The following is a 14,433-nucleotide window of genomic DNA, read 5'->3' as shown; positions in this document are numbered from 1 at the left end:
TGGCACATAGCAGAGAAGTATCAGCAATTCATTGAATGGTGATGGTCATTGTTCTTTACAGGGCTTTCACCGAACATTTGCAGAGAATTCACTACGTGTGTATGGCAGAGAACTGCAAAGGGGACCACTATTGGGACTGCAGCCATTCTTTCACCTCTATAAACAACGTGCAGACGCTAGTGATGTGATGGATTGCCACCTGGCAAGGGTGTGAAAGCCCTGTTGTTTTTATTTTGATCAATTAATAAAAAGATGGAGGTAATTCCGTCACTGAAAGAGTAATCTGCTGATCACATTCCACTTTCAAAGCTTCATGCCAAAAGCATAGTATGTACTTGGGCCCTGCTGTATCAGTCTCCTGATCTGCAGCACCTGCTGTTCTAGTGGCACAGAGGAGGTTCCGAGGTCACATGTGCCCATTTGACGGTTGCAGTGACACCCAAGTCTCTGCAGCGCATTTGTTGAATTTAAGATATCCCTGTACCAAAACTATGATTATCATAAGTAGCCCATGCTAGTGGAAGGGTAAACTCTAAAATAAGCCATGCTGAGTTACGGCATGGTGTGTGGCCTTTCTGATAATCATTGCATCCACATTTAATTTTTTATAGCATATGTGCCAGCTCAGCTGGGGGAGGTGAAGTGTATTCTGGCCAGAAAGCCTGATCCTGCCAAAGTGACAGGACAGGAACCTGAATGGCCATGCCTTCTCTTTGATTTTTTTGTGATGGTTGGTAATACCCTCCTCCAGAGAATGCTGAACATCAGGCAACTGTCCTGGGCCAAAGTATCAAAGGAACACACCCATTCAAATGGAGTAGCCTCACACCAGGGTGCTGAATTTCTAAAGGCCTTTGATCCTAGTGAGAAGTGAGGGGACGGGTTAGTGTAGACAGGAAAGCTCTGTATAGTTGGTGAAGACTTCCACCATCTTGTTTTCCTCTCTCTCTATCTCCTTCCTATCGCTGACACTTGCTCTAAAGCAAAGCACTTTGGGTGTAATATCAGAAAGGCAAAGTCAACTTCTTTTAACATCAGGGATTGCACCTTTAAAAGAAGGGGTCTCCTATCACTTCTTTGAATCATCTTTGAGTAATCTTCTGGACTCCATCACTTGAAGAGGAAATCATTGGACCCTGCTGGGGGAGGAGTCCTTTTCACAGACCTATAAGTAGCCCATGCTAGTGGAAGGGTAAACTCTAAAATAAGCCATGCTGAGTTACGGCATGGTGTGTGGCCTTTCTGATAATCATTGCATCCACATTTAATTTTTTATAGCATATGTGCCAGCTCAGCTGGGGGAGGTGAAGTGTATTCTGGCCAGAAAGCCTGATCCTGCCAAAGTGACAGGACAGGAACCTGAATGGCCATGCCTTCTCTTTGATTTTTTTGTGATGGTTGGTAATACCCTCCTCCAGAGAATGCTGAACATCAGGCAACTGTCCTGGGCCAAAGTATCAAAGGAACACACCCATTCAAATGGAGTAGCCTCACACCAGGGTGCTGAATTTCTAAAGGCCTTTGATCCTAGTGAGAAGTGAGGGGACGGGTTAGTGTAGACAGGAAAGCTCTGTATAGTTGGTGAAGACTTCCACCATCTTGTTTTCCTCTCTCTCTATCTCCTTCCTATCGCTGACACTTGCTCTAAAGCAAAGCACTTTGGGTGTAATATCAGAAAGGCAAAGTCAACTTCTTTTAACATCAGGGATTGCACCTTTAAAAGAAGGGGTCTCCTATCACTTCTTTGAATCATCTTTGAGTCATCTTCTGGACTCCATCACTTGAAGAGGAAATCATTGGACCCTGCTGGGGGAGGAGTCCTTTTCACAGACCTCTAGTTGTGAGGTGAAGGCAGATGTTCCAAGGTAGAGTTGATCCTTGCACCCTAACCATCCACAGAGAGAATTGAGGAGGAAACAGCTGCTTGAAAAGGGCCTGCCTCTCTGCCAGCCATAGCGATACCCAGGACATCACCGCATTGAAGGACGCCTGCAGTTGTGTGCCAGCCTCCCCATGTTTGGGAAAATGACTTATCTTGTCCCTGAGCCTCGATTGGGACTCACAGAACCCTGAGAGCCAGGACAGCTGTGATCCTAGTGTTTTTCACCATTGAACTGCTTGGAGCCAGGATTCAAGAACATTTGACTTATTTGAACCATCAGGACCGGTCGTTGCTGCCTTTGGCACTTTCCCAATCTTTGACTGACTTGCTCGCTCAGGACCAAGAAGTCTGTTTTGGAGCTGCCAGACCAACAAGAACAGGATAAAGGTACTATTTCCCAGGGAGATCAGGGGTTGTAGACGCTGCAAGAATGAGTGTTTGGAAACTTTACATCATGTGGTAACAGAATGTCCAAACCTAAGTAAACAGAGGCTTCAATTTCTGGGCCCCTTCAAGCATTCCACTACAGAAGTGTTGCACGCTAGCCTTTGGCTCACACAAATATGACTGGCTGTCACATATCTATTACTTTGGCTCTGTCAAAATGTCTATTAATCATTTTTGAAGACTTGCAGGTGGTAACAGAACAAGGACACTCTCTTTTGGAGTTTTTAGAACTTGAATCTATGGTAACCCTGTTTTAGACTAAGTACTGAAGATGCATATTTGAGATTGATTATTTTATCTGTTTGCTTTTATATATATTTTCAGATATTGTGAGAGTCAAAAGTATATCTTTTTGTAAAAATGTTATAACATGAGTGTGCGTATTAACTTGTTTTCTATGTGTGCAAGATACTCTGTGTACAAAAAACAATACATTCTTTTTAAAAAGGGTACTATTGACAGCTAACTGCCTCCTTGGTCAAATTTTGGGCCCTAGCATCTCTTTAGGTGACTTTTATCCCTTTTGAACCCAAGAACATATCCTTTCAAAGGACGTTGTGGTTATTACTTGCCTCACGCCTTTGATTCATTACTCAGAGTGCTGCATCTTGCTATCTTTGCGTATTCGGTGTTCTTTCCTACGGGGTGGGTTTTGGATAGTGATTTTCTAGTTAGCTATTAGGTAGATAGGTTAGTAGAAATCTTGTTAAGCACCACAGATCGGCTCAGACATGGCATTGAGGCGCTGGAAACCATTATTACCTTTATTATTCTACATGGTATGTTTAACGTGTACATTTATTTGTAGAACCTTTCTTGGACTTTTCTTTATTTTGGACTGTTCCGCTTCGCTGTTGCTGCTAAACCACATTCACACACCCCTTGAGAGCAGAGCCTTCCCTCGGCCCATGTAACCACAAAAGGTGAAGGAGGTAGATCTCTTAACTGTGCCCGTTTTACTTTTATGATTGTGTTGGCTCTTGGTTTGCAGAAGTGTGAGGGCTGGTTAAGTGCTTTAGCCTATACTAATCCTTGTACTCCTGCAGGACAGAAGTCAATTAATCACAAGTGAAATCATTGCATGTAGTGCCACGGCAATGGGTACAATGCAGACAAATCCTGGTGCTTGCCTGCTCTGCTTGCCACTTTCCACTGCACGCACATTGTCTTGATCACAGCACAACAAATCTATTCAAATTCTATACACCTCTCTTATCAGTTTGTTATACACAGTGCTCCAGCAACACATGGCCCATCCTTGGACGCAGGACAGACGTTGGTAGTGGCATTAGTAAGCGATGCTTGAAGGTATGATTTTTTCCAGCTGTTGGAACAGCAGTCACGAAAGGTTAAGTCACCACATCAATGTCCCTTCCACATTGGGCTCCACTGTAATATATTGCATGTCACCTATATGTGAGAATAAGATGTCAGTGCCCCTACCTTGACATATCTATGGATATTCAATATACACACAATGCCTGGCATGCGTGTGCTGACATATTTGTGTGGGCACACACCTTCCCTTTCTGTCCCTCGGCCTTTGTGTACTCATTCAAGACCTGCCCATCAAAGATGGTTAGGGCCTTCTCTTTCCTTGGAAGCAAATTTGAGTGGGCACCACAGGGGTATTGAATTTTACTGGTGTTCTCAAAGGTCTCTGGTGTAATGAGTCTCTTTTTAGAAAGTTAGATCCTATGTACAGGAGCTGGCTAAAAAAAGGCCTGGAAACACCCAAACCCAGAAAAACAGCAAGAGCAAAAGATTAGGTAAAATACCCAATCATACAGCCGCTCTCTGAAATCCCAAACTGGGTTTTGTGTTGATTGTAATTTTACTATTTACAATTCCTGTGACCCAATCTTGGAAAAAAATTCGAAAGTCAAATATATAATGGTTTTGCAATGTTGATTTTATCCATCAAGTAAAAAGTTTTTTTAAAGAAAGGAGTGACAAGTAGCCACTAATAATGTTCTTCGTGAGGAAGAGTTTGCCATAAGTCACTCTATCCGTAGACTTATATTGTGCCAATGCATTTCGGAATACAACAAATTCCTTCATCAGGGCAAGTCTAAAACATAACATTTAAATGCAATTGTGCCAACCATCCCATGGTTAATATCCATATATAATAAATCCCATATTTAGAAAAACGTAAGTATGTAAACATCAACATGAACAGTCATCATCCAAATAGTTGAAAAAATATGAAGGTAAACACATACCCGACAATGTAATGAGCAGGATCAGTAGGCAGGTCAAAAAATAAAAGAAGCAAATCAGATCAGTACAAAGGTAAGTAAAGACGTCCTGTAACAAAATGGAGGAAATTGGGTCCATTACCTGATGTAGGTGAGTAATGGCGAAATCTATGTTTCAGAGGCCAGGCTGCTTCACCGCGTGCGGCGAGCAGGAGCTGTAAATAGTAAAGTAAGTATATATGAAGGACCTATCCAAAATGTAGCTAATCGCTTAAGGTCAGAACAAACGTGGATTGTAGCTTACCATATGTAGAGAACGGTGCGGAGAAGTTCTCTCTGCGTCTGCCGAAAGCAGACTGTCCACGTTGCATCGGCGCGTTGCCGAGCAACCTGGTTTTATAAGACACGTGATTAAAGGCAGAATGTCCTCCTTGCATCGGCGCATTGCCGAGCAACCTGGTTGTGTAAGACACTTGATCACGGCTTCACGATGAAGAGCGCGAGCCACGATCCGTGTCAGTGAACAGGTCAATGAGCTTGAATATGATAAAAATACCTAATTTGAGGACCTCCTGGGTAAGTAATGATTAAAGTCATCACCTAAAAATCAAAAAGGAATTGGTAGTCTGTCGTCCATGGACATAGAAAAAATACTAAGGGTGAATGGTCAAAACTGAATAGGCTCAATCAGATGGCAGTATTGACTGTTTCATGAACATCTCAGATGAGGCTGTGTAGTTATGAACGTGCCTAAATTGGATAAATAGAGCCTAGAGAGCAACCCTATGGCTGTATCTTATATTGATAGTATTTGCCTTAATGCCGCTAGTGGTGTCGTCCAGGCAGACGGCACCTCGGGTCCTGGAGGAGAACTCCAGGATGCGCAGCATGCAGGACATTTTTAACATGGGAAACATCTCTTATTCATATACACATATTAAACTAAAACACTTTCGATTGACCTTCAACATTCAGGTCATATGTGTACTGGTGTCAATTCAAACCAAACGATGCAAAATACAATAAGAGAAAACAATTAGAGAAAACAATTAGAGAAAACAGTGAAAATTAATCTCCTCATTTAATCCATTGGGTGCCATACTGCCAAGTTTGTCAATCCAATATGTCGCTCTGCGATTCAAACTTTGGCATAAATCCTCACGTTTTCTCTTATTGTATTTTGCATCGTTTGGTTTGAATTGACACCAGTACACATATGACCTGAATGTTGAAGGTCACTCGAAAGTGTTTTTGTTTAATATGTGTATATGAATAAGAGATGTTTCCCATGTTAAAAATGTCCTGCATGCTGCGCATCCTGGAGTTCTCCTCCAGGACCCGAGGTGCCGTCTGCCTGGACGACACCACTAGCGGCATTAAGGCACATACTATCAATATAAGATACAGCCATAGGGTTGCTCCCTAGGCTCTATTTATCCAATTTAGGCACGTTCATAACTACACAGCCTCATCTGAGATGTTCATTAAACAGCCAATACTGCCATCCGATTGAGCCTATTCAGTTTTGACCATTCACCCTTAGTATTTTTTCTATGTCCATGGACGACAGACTACCAATTCCTTTTTGATTTTTAGGTGATGACTTTAATCATTACTTACCCAGGAGGTCCTCAAATTAGGTATTTTTATCATATTCAAGCTCATTGACCTGTTCACTGACACAGATCGTGGCTCGCGCTCTTCATCGTGAAGCCGTGATCACGTGTCTTACACAACCAGGTTGCTCGGCAACGCGCCGATGCAAGGAGGACATTCTGCCTTTAATCACGTGTCTTATAAAACCAGGCTGCTCGGCAACGCGCCGATGCAACGAGGACAGTCTGCTTTCGGCAGACGCAGAGAGAACTTCGCCGCACCGTTCTCTACATATGGTAAGCTACAATCCACGTTTGTTCTGACCTTAAGCGATTAGCTACATTTTGGATAGGTCCTTCATATATAATTACTTTACTATTTACAGCTCCTGCTCGCCGCACACGGTGAAGCAGCCTGGCCTCTGAAACATAGATTTCGCCATTACTCACCTACATCAGGTAATGGACACAATTTCCTCCATTTTGTTACAGGACGTCTTTACTTACCTTTGTACTGATCTGATTTGCTTCTTTTATTTTTTGACCTGCCTACTGATCCTGCTCATTACATTGTCGGGTATGTGTTTACCTTCATATTTTTTCAACTATTTGGATGATGACTGTTCATGTTGATGTTTACATAATTACGTTTTTCTAAATATGGGATTTATTATATATGGATATTAACCATGGGATGGTTGGCACAATTGCATTTAAATGTTATGTTTTAGACTTGCCCTGATGAAGGAATTTGTTGTATTCCGAAATGCATTGGCACAATATAAGTCTACGGATAGAGGGACTTATGGCAAACTCTTCCTCACGAAGAACATTATTAGTGGCTACTTGTCACTCCTTTCTTTAAAAAAACTTTTTACTTGATGGATAAAATCAACATTGCAAAACCATTATATATTTGACTTTCGAATTTTTTTCCAAGATTGGGTCACAGGAATTGTACATAGTAAAATTACAATCAACACAAAATCCAGTTTGGGATTTCAGAGAGCGGCTGTATGATTGGGTATTTTACCTAATCTTTTGCTCTTGCCTTCTCTTTCCTTGGCCTCACCCTCAGGTCATCCTTAAGACATCCAGGCTGCAGTGGTGAACAGTGGTGGAAGTGTACCGAAAGAAGTAGTGGAACTCTGGTCTCGTCAGAGGAGATGGTAGGCGGAAGCATAGTACAACAGGTGACAAGGTGTTGCGGCCGGGGCATTGCAATAGTCTAAGTGACTAGTAACTAAGGCTCCTATTACAACCTTACACTTGCACAGGGACATGAATGGACAAACCCTTTGTGTAGAATGATAAATATGGTCGTAAAACGTAGAGGAATGGTAAAAAAGAAAAAAGAAAAGTTGTGGAACACCGCTCGCGACCATCCCCGCTCACTTCGATCACTGGTGGTGAAAAAACATACAATGGTTTTTGGGGTACACATCTATTCTTAGACTTTTTGTCTGTTAATTGTATATAGATTTTTGACAGAGTTGTTGTTTTAAGGATTATTCAACTATGCTGTTGTTTTTAATGTTTTTATGGCTTTGCATTTGAAAAGACATTTGCTCACGTCACCACATTGTCCTGTGCGTAACAGCCTTCTCGTGATGAATGACACAGTCTCAGTCACGGAAGGCCAAAAGAGACACCACCTCGTTTACAATACCATCTACCAGAACAGTCATTTCCTTGCAGTACTCATGGTCTTCTCAGTGTTCGCAGTAAGTGTAATGGCGGATTCCCACTGGCATGGAGAAGTGAGTGGTGGCAGAATGAGGATCCAGGAAGTTAGAATAGGCAATTGGGGTAGGTGAGGGCACATGGGGCCATGAGTTTCAGCATTTTGCAGTGCAGGAGACAGATAGGAAAGCAGGTGGGCACACACTTTTTTAAGAGCAGAGATCAGAGACAGAATTCTCAACAGATACGTTTAAAGGCAGTAACAGGTGGGCAATTTTCATGTATTTATTTATTTATTTATTTATTTATTTATTTTTTTAAGTGGGCAATAGGATCCGGATGAGTGAAACCCAGGAGTAGGATGTGGTGGGGTATGTGAAAAAAACCACAGCGCTATGCCTCCAACACACATAATTGAAAGTTCTTGCCATAAGCAGTAAGTGTACTTTTTATTGATATGCAAGATTGAATGACGTTTGCTCAGTTTCTGGTTTTTGTGCATGTGCACAGTGTTTTCTTATGCGTACAGTGTTTGTTTAAATTGCGTTCACAAGTGAACTATGTGCGCTGTGTGTATGTGTGCGCACGCGCCACACACATGCAGTCCTTTTGCCCTACAACTCAGCAACAATGTGGATGTACGTGCCAAAAAAAGCAGCCAGCTAGTCAGAAGTTGACCGAAAGCCCATGAGACTTTCCAGAAAGATGGAACTTTCGGGAGCAGGGTCATGTACAAACTGAACTGAACACATAGGACCAGATTTACAAACGCTTTGTACAACGGCACAATCTAATTGAAAAACGCTGTGTAAATCAGGCTCATAATGTCCTACATGTCCCGGGCTAAATGATAATAGCAGAGCAAACTGTTGTTCCGCAAAGTAGTCCAGTAAGCAAGCTTATTCGGAGAGTAAAATAAAAATGTAATTAAGAGAAAAATTGACTTTCTTTATCAGAAAAAGAGTCCGCAGACTTTATAGTTCCAAAATCACCATTTTCATTTCAAAAGTAATTAATTCTCGGAGCTGTTCAATCATGTCCTCACGGTAATTCAATGTGTTTCCATTGAAATACGAGCGAAACAGCACTTCATTTGTATGCAGGGTCACCTGTCCCAGCGGATTAGCCCTTAACGGTTTTGGCTCGTGCCCTCGCACAGATGTTTAGTGCATCCACAAGCTCATGACAAGCAACGCAGTGTGCTAACCTTCCCCACTTACCGATCAGCTAGTTGTGTTGCTACGGATGGGAAATCAAGGAACCCCCAGACGCCACTGAGACCCTGATTCTGTTCTGGGTGTAAATGTGGGGTAAGCATGAGTAAATCTGCCAGAGGCATTGTGACACATCCGGCTCCTCAGTTGTGTCTTGGTTCTCATAGCAGCCATCACGTTTGGTTCACAAACGTATACTGTGTCATAATGTATTGTTTACATAGGAGTTTTTTTTTCTATCCAAGTGATGTCAAATCAAATGAATAACTTTATTTAGAGTACTCTTTTTATGTGAATTTGTAACATTGTGCAATTAGCTTCTGTGTTTCTTAGTACATGTATGTAACCGTGAACATAAATACAGTACCTTAATAAATCATTGCATCGTCTACACAACGATACAAGACATTTGTGTCGATCCGTTCGTGTATTCAGCATTCTGAGTGTCCCTAGATAGTAGGGAGGTTTAACAAAAATCTGAGTATTTCTCTGGGGTATATTAATTAAAAGCATTTGCGTTTATTTATTTATTTATTTGTGTTGACATTTGTAAAGCGCACCGAACCCGGGGGCATCTGGGCGCTTGATGCATGATGTTATGCAACAAATGTTGAATATATGTTGTTAATGTGCTTTGCATGAGTTATTTGAATGAGGTCTTATTTAAAGTAAGCATCAGCAACGTTTTGCTATTTTACTCCTCATTCGCTATTTTACTCCACATTCGTTACTTAACGAAAATTGGGCTAAAGCCTCGCAGAAACGTTTTAAAAAAGGTCATTGGTGATGGTGCCTCTGTACCCTGAAATTGCAGCAAAAAACCCTTCCTGAAATGGCAATATAGACCCTGGGAACAGCATGAAATACTTTTTGCAATTGTTATTTTCGCTGCCTCTGCCACCTCCCCAATGCATTGCACAAAAAAGCGACAGTGTGTGAGGAAAATAATATTGAACTTTCAATTGACACATTTCTTGGTACCTATGTGCATTTACAAGCCGCAAAGTATGGTTCACGGCAGGGTCTTACATTTGTACGAAAATTGAGATATTTACCTCTTTTTTCGCCAGTTTTTAGAATTAGGTTGCACATGCAAAATAGTCTTGGCAAAAACAATTTTCTATTTTGACATTTCTAGCCGAATTGCACCATCAGTTAGTATATAATTTTCACTTAATCATATTTGATTGTTCTCCTGCTGGGAGCCTGGCACTTAGATAAAAAAAAAAGTTCCAGGCAGAGTTTAAGGATTTACATGTACAACCCCAGAACACTAGCTGATTGCATGTGAGCAGCAACAGAAGATCAAGTAAGAGAAGGTCACATGGTCCAAGCGGCTGACCCAGAAGGACACAGGGGAATATTGAGTGAGATTGGCGCCTTCCTGTGTTTGCCAGTGTGTGATGCTCAAGATTCAGGTGCAAAGAGATTGGGTCTGATTTGAAAAAGCCTTTTTCAATGGTGCAATCTCATTGATAAATGCTTTGTAAATCAGGCCCATTGGGTTTTAGCTACACAGAGACAAAGAATACCTTGCACTTACGTGCACAGCAGCTACGCAACAGACCGAGCCGGCACACACCTGTGGCAATCCGGCAGAAGGGTTGCGGCAGAAAATTCCAATGGATATTCTTAAGTGGAACGCTACTGCCAATGCTCCCTAGCCATGCAGAATAATACATACCATCTTTTATAAGGCATGCCATTCCATAGTACAGGACTACTTTTCATCACATTTTTATACAGTACATTATGTCAGATTCTTACACATCTAAGCAGTGTAATAACCTATGTCATTATGCGTGCCCTACTTTTATCTGTGAACCATTTGTGTTTGGGTGTGTACTGAATATCATATGTGGGCTAAACAGTGTTTACTGCATGCAGTGTCCCTTAGACTGTTCATGTTGTAAATACTTCCTGATTATGACATTAATTTCCTCATGAACATTCTTCAAATGTTTACCACCACCTAAGGATATAAACATGAGATTCTCCTGCATGGCAAATGAAGCAAAGGCATTTGCAAGTTCAGTAATTCATGCTGTATAGGGACCTCATTAAAGAGGCACATATAGATGTCATCTCATCTCAGATGCCCATCATCTTACTTTTTTTTAATAATGTAACGCAGAGAAGGGTTAACATTGACCTCTCTCTGCAGTATATTACATTATTCAGCAGCAACATGTTCATCTACAATACACAATCCCTTTTCATCCTCAAAACAAAGATGGAAATGGATAATATCTTTTAAAATAAATACTGGATATATATTTTCTAAAATACTGCATCAAATATTTCAGTGAAGCCTCATAGGTAAGCCTTCCAACAAACCCTCGTGTCCGGCTCACTAGTGTGCCATCTCTATCACACCATTCCTTGGGAAATTCCTGGAGATACTGGTCTTCCCCCAACTGGCCAAGCAGAATGAGCTCATTGGTTGCCTACACAACCATCAATCTGGATTCTGAGCGTCCAGAGGCACGGAAACTGCTCTTCTAGACACCTGTGAATAACTGCTTGCATCTCTTGACACTAGCTCTCCAGCTGTTCTCATTTTACTTGATCTTTACTCTGCATTTGATATGGTCAACCATTCCATCCTCCTGCAATGGCTCCATGATACCCTTGGTATCTCAGTGCGGGCACTGGACTGCAGACCTCCATTCTCACTGACTGTCCCTCCCAGGTCATCCTGGGCTCTTTCTGATCCCCTACCTCTATCTCCACCTGTGGCATTGCCCAGGGCTCTAACCTCTTGTCTGGCTTTTTAACGTCTATCTCACTCCTCTTGCACACCTTATCTCCACTTTTTCCCCCCACTTCCAGTGTTATTCAGATGGCACCCAACTCTTTTTCAAAGTTCCCTCTGATGCGCTCCCTACTTCCTCTACCATTCCCGACTGCCAATTTGCTATCCAGTCCTGGTGTGCCTCGAATTATTTCTGCCTCAATGCCAGCAAGACTGAGATCTTTCCTATTGTGACTACCACTCGCTCTTTCCTCCCTTCACTCTGGCCACCCTCATGGGCTCTCCCGCTTCTCCTGCATCTGAAGCCAGAAACCGTCGAGTCATCTTTCTCTCTTTCTTTCCTCCCTCACATCTTGGATCTTGCCAAGAAGGCCCATTTTCAACTCTACCTCCTCAGAGGTATCCTTCCTTTCCTCCCTTTTCCCCAGAAGCTTAATGTCTCTAGAGCTTTGAGTCTCTCTAGGCTGGGATACTGCAACAGCCTCTTCCTTAAGCTACCCTATTCTTCTCTATTCCCCATCCAGCTTGTCCAAAATAGGGCTGCGAGACTTATCCTTGGCCTCAAGCCCAGTGACTGTATCTCTCCAGCCCAAAAATCCCTCGAATGGCTCCCGGTTGCTGCAAGGATCACATTCAGATCCCTCTGCATCATCCATAAGGCTGTCTGGGGCTGAGGATCAATCTGTCTACTACTTTCTCTCACCAAAAACTTTACTTCCAGATCTTTATGTTCCTCCAGCTCCAACTCTCTGTGTATCAGTCGCTTTTCTAAGCAGCGAGCTGGTGGCAGATTTCTCTCCTCGGCTGGCTCCCTCCTCTGGAACAGCCTCCACATACCTCTCCATCTTGAGCCGGACCTCCTCAAATTCCAGAAGTTCCTCAACACTTTCCTCTTCACCTCCTTCTTCCCCCTCTCACTCCTCTGCTAATACCCCACAGTCTATGTGATTGGTGGCCTGTGCCCTTATGTGTCCTTCTGGGTCCTGGCCTTCAGAGCAATCACCCTCAGCCTTCCACCCCATGCCAGCACTTGCCATCAGGCACCCACTGGCCTGTGCTCTCACAGGTCTGCATTTACTATTGACAGGTGATCGCTCTGTACCAAGAATCTCTGCCAGGCACATACTGTTATACACTACTGACTCCTTGGCACTTCCCTCTGTGGAACCCCTAGCACTTACCCCTTTCCCTGTCCCTTCTCTCTCTCCCAGCACTTGCATGTTGTGAATGATCACAAGGCCTAGTAGGCCCACTCTTTCCTGTTCATCAGTGTATTCTATATGCTTTTGTTCCGATGTTCCCTCCCCTTTTGCCCTGTGGGTATTTTACCGATTGCGCCATGGTGAATGGCGGAATTACCGCCCCATTCCAAGGTTGGCGGGATGGTAATTCCCCATTCACCATTGGCCCTTCCCCATTCCCATTTTTGCCTCCATAGGGCTCAATGGAAATGGGCAAGGCGGTAGTTATGGTACCGCAAATTGCGGTACTATAAATACTTCCAAGGTCCCTTTGCTGGTCCAATCCTTGACGGCTGGTAAAAAGCAGCCGTTAAGGTCAGGACCCGCAAAGGGACCTTGTAATTAGGCGGTAAGGGGTTAACGGCACCGCAACCTTTTACGGTGCCGTTAACCCCTTACTGCCTGGGTCGTAATGAGGCCCAATTTCTTGAAATCCAGCCAACTCAGAATGAGCGTCTTAGTATTCCATCTGATACCAAATAGATTGTCAAGTATTCAGCCAAATGTGAATAGAGAGTTGAATAGTTTAACTTTCATACTTGGAGTAGGGTTGCGCTATTGCCAGACCCACGAATACCACCTCCTGTCAGATTATATACAGGATTTTTGTACTCATTATGAGATGTAGCGGTAAAGATAATCAGCAAGCTGATTATTTAGCTGCAATGGGCAACTCCCACTTGGGTTGGATTCTCTCTCCCTGTAACCACCTGCAAAAATGCATCCCAATGCAGAAAGAAGGCAGTGCCACAACACAAATCAATTTCTTAAAGACATTATGGATAACTTGGAGTACTCAATGCACGAGATAAGAGTATTTCTAGGAACCTTATGCCTATCTCCAGACATTTATTTGTTAATTGCTTCTTCAAAACAAACTGCTATTACCATCTGTTATGGTTTCCTACGCCTTGGCCATATGAGCCTCATCTACTATAAACTATAATTCATCCCAAGGTGTGCTACTGCTTTATGTCCTTTGTGGTGCACATTGTGTGTTTTGTGTACTCTTAACCATCAAAATCATCACAATCACAACGAAAATCATTTTTCAGTTTTGTTTTAGCTTGATATACCCAGAAACCCCAGTGATCCGCCCACAGCAATCACTGTATCACGCTGTTGCTTCATGAAAGGCTTTAGATTGAGGATTCAGAGGAGGTCAATGAACCCTGCCTAATTACTGTGGACTTCTTCTCAGGTGGTCTACTAGGTGGTGGTCAGCTTGTCTGTCCTCCTAGGTTGGTGCTGGAAGGCTGGCATTTGTTCATCCCTCTACCAAAGGATTTGGGTTTACGTCAGACCCCTTCAGACTTCCTCGCCATAGGACAAGAGGTCATCTCAGATACTGATTGAACATGGTCAATGCATACAAATGTACATTTGATAATTTCCAAGATAATCTGTATGTTAGT

Source organism: Ambystoma mexicanum, chromosome 1p (assembly GCF_040938575.1).
Source record: "Ambystoma mexicanum isolate Mex_15411 chromosome 1p, UKY_AmexF1_1, whole genome shotgun sequence".
Taxonomy (NCBI): Eukaryota; Metazoa; Chordata; class Amphibia; order Caudata; family Ambystomatidae; genus Ambystoma; species Ambystoma mexicanum.
The sequence above is the reverse complement of the archived record's forward strand: the minus strand, read 5'-3'. Positions refer to the sequence as shown.